This window comes from Thalassophryne amazonica, chromosome 15, assembly GCF_902500255.1.
Source record: "Thalassophryne amazonica chromosome 15, fThaAma1.1, whole genome shotgun sequence".
Lineage (NCBI taxonomy): Eukaryota > Metazoa > Chordata > Actinopteri > Batrachoidiformes > Batrachoididae > Thalassophryne > Thalassophryne amazonica.
The window spans coordinates 46111567-46117799 of record NC_047117.1 but is presented as its reverse complement, the minus strand read 5'-3'; positions in this window follow the sequence as shown (position 1 = coordinate 46117799).

Here is a 6233-nt window from a genome sequence, read left to right as displayed (position 1 = left end):
CAGTCTATCAAGACCAATAAGTTAACGCCCACAGTTTCAAATGTGCAAAACACATCCTTCTGACTAAGATAAACCATGTTGCACGTGCAAAGCTCACCTATTTGCGTGTTTCCTCCTACAATTTTGTGCACTCAGGTGGACAAACCCCAAATTGCATATTCATGAAGCAAATGAGGTTAAATGGCTAATACACACTAATTTCCACATTTGAAAGGCACAATGCACTTTTTTGAGAGTGCTGTGGTGTTTGCATACATTTTAACAAACACAAACCTTTAGTAAACCAGGCCCACAATGTGTTGCTGCATATAAAATATGGTAAATTCCCTATAGTTGTATGCTTTGGTCACTTTCTCCCACAGATAGGCCATCATGTACAAAATTCACCAGTACTGTAATAGTGAAGAAATCATTTTCAGCAACAACTACATCTATATTGTGCTGACTTACATAAAATTTCAATGTAAATGTGACCACTTTTTTATAGATGTAACAAGACTAACAAAACAAAAACAGACCAAACTTTCTGTTTTCTAGTTTGTCTTTCAAAATGCGGCACATTTCAATCTACCAGTGATCTACAATTTATAGGTTTGGACCGAAAAGTTTGGAACAGTTTATAAATGTCTGTAAAATTATCTGCAGGCGAAGTGTTGTGTGGGCCGCTGAAGAGGAGGTACTGCTGGCCCACCACCACCAGAGGGCGCTGCCATCTCACAGGAGCAGCCGGGGTGACAGCTGTCACCTACGACAGCTGTTACCAATCATCTGATCCGCAGCGGTATATCTGCAAGACGTCATCTCCACTTCTCTGCCGAGATATCGCTCTACCAAGGAGGTAACGATCTCAGCTGACTGTGTTGATTCTCTGACAGGAATATCTATTGCTTGTGTGTGTTGGACAGCAGATATTCTGTTTCTTTTTTCGACGAGGTGGAGGTGGCATTCCCACCATACGTGTTGCTGGGTGCACACGCACCCACATCTAACTGTTTTTGTTCCTCGCCAGCAGTACCAGATCCGACAAGCGGAGGCAGTGGCCACCTGGGTGTTCGGGACTTGGCGGCTCCAGTATTCCCGGGGTTCGGTGGCGGAGGAAATCGTGTGGTTCCGGTTCTGCTTTAGACGGACGTCTCTTATCTTTGAGCCTGCTCACACGTCACCCTTGTAATTGACTGACTGTTAAATTTCACATTCGCCGTGTTGGTTGTGTTTTTTCACAACAGTAAAGTGTTGTTATTTGACTTCCTTCATTGTCCGTTCATTTGCGCCCCTGTTGTGGGTCCGTGTTCCTACACTTTCACAACACGAAGAATGATTTAAGAAAAATTGGACATGGTATTGACACAAGTGTGAAAATGATTGGAGAAAAAATAAAAAACAACTGTAATGTCACTCCACTGTCAACAACAGGTTAAGGTGCAATACAGGAAGATGTAGACAGTTCTCCTATCATTTCTGTGTTTGCATCACAGCATTTTTAAAAGCCCTTGTAATTAAGAAATAAATAAAAAGACAATATAATTTTATAATCTTTAAGGTTAGGACCTGGGTATACAGAAGCTGTTGATTAATCATATTATATATAATGTGTAATGTTATCCCTGCGACCCTCAATTGGACTAAGCAGTTGAAGGTAGGTGTGTGTGTGTGTGTGTGTGTAATATGTTAAATTACACTGTTAACACAAAATTCTTAAGTTACTAAAAGAGGTTTAGTGTACATTTGGTAGTCAAACAAAAACATACCACAACTTCATAAATAAGGAGACACTTTAGGTTCCACTAGTTTACCTCTATTTGAGTTGCTCAGTTTGTTTTTTATTTAATGTACTTGGGGCGGTTTTGTGTACATTTTGAACACATTGCTTGGACTGTTGTGACACCTAGTGGTGGAAACCCATACTGCAGTACACAATTTGAAAAATCATTCTGACAATCCAAGAATCAGTTGGAACTTTTTATTCAGTGATGGAATGGAAATAACATAAAATGTAACATTCATATGCCTCTCTCAAATTATTATTGTTAACTACAGATGCACCAATTAATCTATTAATTAATTAAATGCCAAGTCTTTTGGTAATCTATATATAATTTTGAATTTTTTTTGTTTTGTTTTTTATATCAAAAGTCTCTGGTTTCAGCTTCTTCAGTGTGAATATGTTCTGTTTTCTTTATTCCTTTCTGATAGTAAACTGAATATGTTTGACTTCTCAACAAAAGAATGCATTTCAACACATCTCATCTTTGGCTTATTTGATGAGAACTTCCTGGACTCATCAAAAGTAACCCTTCTACTGGCATTAGCTGGACTTGATGTGGTTGACTGAATATACTGTGGCTCATGAGTTTCTGATGAAGAAAATGAACAATCCCCCTGTGAAGATGGAACATGGACAATAGCTAACATCCTTAGCATATTCAAGGATGTACTCCAAACTATGCCAACTGTTCTCAGTCTACACCCTTTCCTAATTTTAAGAGCTTCCATGGCAATGTGTGAAAACTAATTTTCCATGCTCTGAAAACATGTTTTCAGAGCATCAGCGCAGTACGCAGTAAGGTTCTGTTATTAACCTACAAAATTATTCATGGACTAGCGCCTCCCTACTTTAGCTGACATAATTAAACACTCTGTAGAGAATTTCAAGTCCAGACTTAAGACGCACTTATTTTCCCTTTCGTATGGCTAGCATACTGACATAGTACGTTACTATGCTTTCTACCCTTTTAAATTAATTTTATTAATAACAGAGCGGGTCATGGCCTCAACTTTATCTAAAGTCTGGGTCTTTTACTGAAGCTTAGAGTTAGTGGCCAGCGAACACCTTAGTACTTAGTGCTGACAGATTATACTTGTATTTGTTGTGTTTCTGCTGCCTAATTCTGTTTTTTCTCTCCATCTGAAGTGCGGCTCCATCCAGACATGGGAATGGGTGCTTTCTTCTGCAGGCCTCCCGTCCTGTGCACCTGCATGGACTCCTAAAGTTTCCCAGGACTTTCTGTGTGTTCGTATTGTCAGTTGTGTCTGTAGCATGGCCCAAGCAGAGGGTCACCCCTTTGAGTCTGGTCTGCTTGAGGTTTCTTCCTCAAATTATCAGAGGGAGTTTTTCCTTACCACTGTCGCCTGTGTGCTTGCTCTAGGGGTTGATAAGGTTAGACCTTACTTGTGTGAAGCACCCTGAGGCAACTTTGTTGTGATTTGGCCCTATATAAATTAAATAAATTGAAATTATGATTGAATTGAATTATGCTTCATAGACGCAAAGCCCAGGTGATCCAGCTTGCTTTTGAAAAGGACCTCAGTCACAAGTGTAAGTCAGAGTGGAAGGATGCGTTGATGAGCTTCAGCTTGGCGAAACGGCGCCTGTCGCTGTATCAACACAGGAGGACTGGAGAGAACTGCCTCTACGCAAAGTAGGTTCAAAGTTTGTGTGTGTGCGGTTGTGTGTGTCATGGAAATAATTGCTTTAAAATGCATCCACCGATGCTTTTTCAGAGATGCATCTGCTTGTGTTACATCTAATATGTTGTAGACCTATTGTTGTGTTTGCAGCAGCACAAATACTTGTGGGTCATTCTGGTACAGAATGGAAGCTGGTTTGCATTGGAACGGCAACTTTTTACATTAGCTACAGGAACAACGTTCTGGTGTTACAGCTCATTCGCTCTCAATGCAGAAGTTCTTAAGTAGTGTGAGCGCCCTCTAGTGTCACACTTCAGATACCACACTTATCGCTGGTTTAAGTGGTTTGTGGATATTAACAACATTGTTCCTATGTAATTCATTGCTATAAATTATATACACCTGGTCTGGTCACATTTGTTGTTATGTTTAATGTGATGATTAGGGTGTGTCAATGCTGCGTGAATACAGTGTAGGATTATCAAAAAATATGTAGCATATGTAGGCTACTGTATGCTAAAATTGTGCCCCCTGTGGATTTCATATGTCCCCCCCAAGACTGCTCCAACTGTCACCATCACTAAATGAAACATCTCAACTTAAACTTGTCAGATTTCAATGTGATACTGATGTTCCTGGTGTGGCAGCATCACATTTAAAATAGAAAAAAATTTTACCAGATCATGGTTATTTGTCAGCCACAGCCACTAATCCTTGTCCCTCACTTTAGAGTTCATCATCTTCTTCAGTGTCCATGATATCCCTGTTATTTTTGAAGCGCATTAGGCTGACAAACCATAGTTATTGTGGGTGAATCACTCAAAAAAAAAAAAAAAACGGCACCTTCTGTGCCCACCATTGCTGTCATCTCTACCGGAAACTCTTGCATGCCAATTTTTGCAACAAAAATTATGGTGCATTGTGTGAAAACTGTGGTGCATTTATGTAAATGCAAAGCCACTAGATGTTTGCATTTTCACAACTGCTACCTTCGAATACAGACTCACCCGAAACATCTTTGGAAGTGTTGATAAATTTATCCAGAGATCCTTGCAGTGGCTTATGAAATTCTTATTTCTGTTAAATTTTACTCCTCTTTTCAACACCTGAAAGGTGTTTGTGAGTGAGCTTTCTCTCTTGTACCAGCAGCAATGATCCTTTTCAGTCTTTGACATGACCAGAAAAACTTTCTCACAATATGCTAATATTTTTAGATGCACTTTGAAGTGTGCCAGTTATCAAAGCCCATAAGAATTTGGACAAACTCTAGGAAACATATCACCACTTTTACAGCCAATTTTCTTTTGCCAAGTTATGGGATGGATACAACCAATTCCTTGAAATAGCCATTCAAAATAAATACTCTCTCTCTATATATATCTATATCTATATATATATATATATATATATATATATATATATATATATATATATACTCAACAATATAAACGCAACACTTTGGTTTTGCTCCCATTTTGTATGAGATGAACTCAAAGATCTAAAACTTTTTCCACATAGACAATATCACCATTTCCCTCAAATATTGTTCTCAAACCAGTCTAAATCTGTGATAGTGTGCACTTCTCCTTTGCTGAGATAATCGATCCCACGTCACAGGTGTGCCATATCAAGATGCTGATTAGACACCATGATTAGTGCACAGGTGTGCCTTAGACTGCCCACAATAAAAGGCCACTCTGAAAGGTGCAGTTTTATCACACAGCACAATGCCACAGATGTCGCAAGATTTGAGGGAGCGTGCAATTGGCATGCTGACAGCAGAAATGTCAACCAGAGCTGTTGCTTGTCTATTGAATGTTCATTTCTCTACCATAAGCCGTCTCCAAAGGCGTTTCAGAGAATTTGGCAGTACATCCAACCAGCCTCACAACCGCAGACCACGTGTAACCACACCAGCCCAGGACCTCCACATCCAGCATATTCACCTCCAAGATCGTCTGAGACCAGCCACTCGGACAGCTACTGAATCAATTGGTTTGCATAACCAAAGAATTTCTGCACAAACTGTCAGAAACTGTCTCAGGGAAGCTCATCTGCATGCTCGTCGTCCTCATCGGGGTCTCGACCTGACTACAGTTCGTCGTCGTAACTGACTTGAGTGGGTAAATGCTCACATTCGCTGGCGTTTGGCACATTGGAGAGGTGTTCTCTTCACGGATGAATCCCGGTTCACACTGTCCAGGGCAGATGGCAGACAGCGTGTGTGGCGTCATGTAGGTGAGCGGTTTTCTGATGTCAATGTTGTGGGTCGAGTGGCCCATGGTGGCGGTGGGGTTATGGTATGGGCAGGCGTCTGTTATGGACGAAGAACACAAGTGCATTTTATTGATGGCATTTTGAATGCACAGAGATACCGTGACGAGATCCTGAGGCCCATTGTTGTGCCATACATCCAAGAACATCACCTCATGTTGCAGCAGGATAATGCACGGCCCCATGTTGCAAGGATCTGTACACAATTCTTGGAAGCTGAAAATGTCCCAGTTCTTGCATGGCCGGCATACTCATCGGACATGTCACCCATTGAGCATGTTTGGGATGCTCTGGACCGCCGTATACGACAGCGTGTACCAGTTCCTGCCAATATCCAGCAACTTCGCACAGCCATTGAAGAGGAGTGGACCAAAACAGGCCACAATTGACAACCTGATCAACTCTATGCGAAGGAGATGTGTTGCACTGCATGAGGCAAATGGTGGTCACACCAGATACTGACTGGTATCCCCCCCTATAAAACAAAACTACACCTTTCAGAGTGGCCTTTTATTGTGGGCAGTCTAAGGCACACCTGTGCACTAATCATG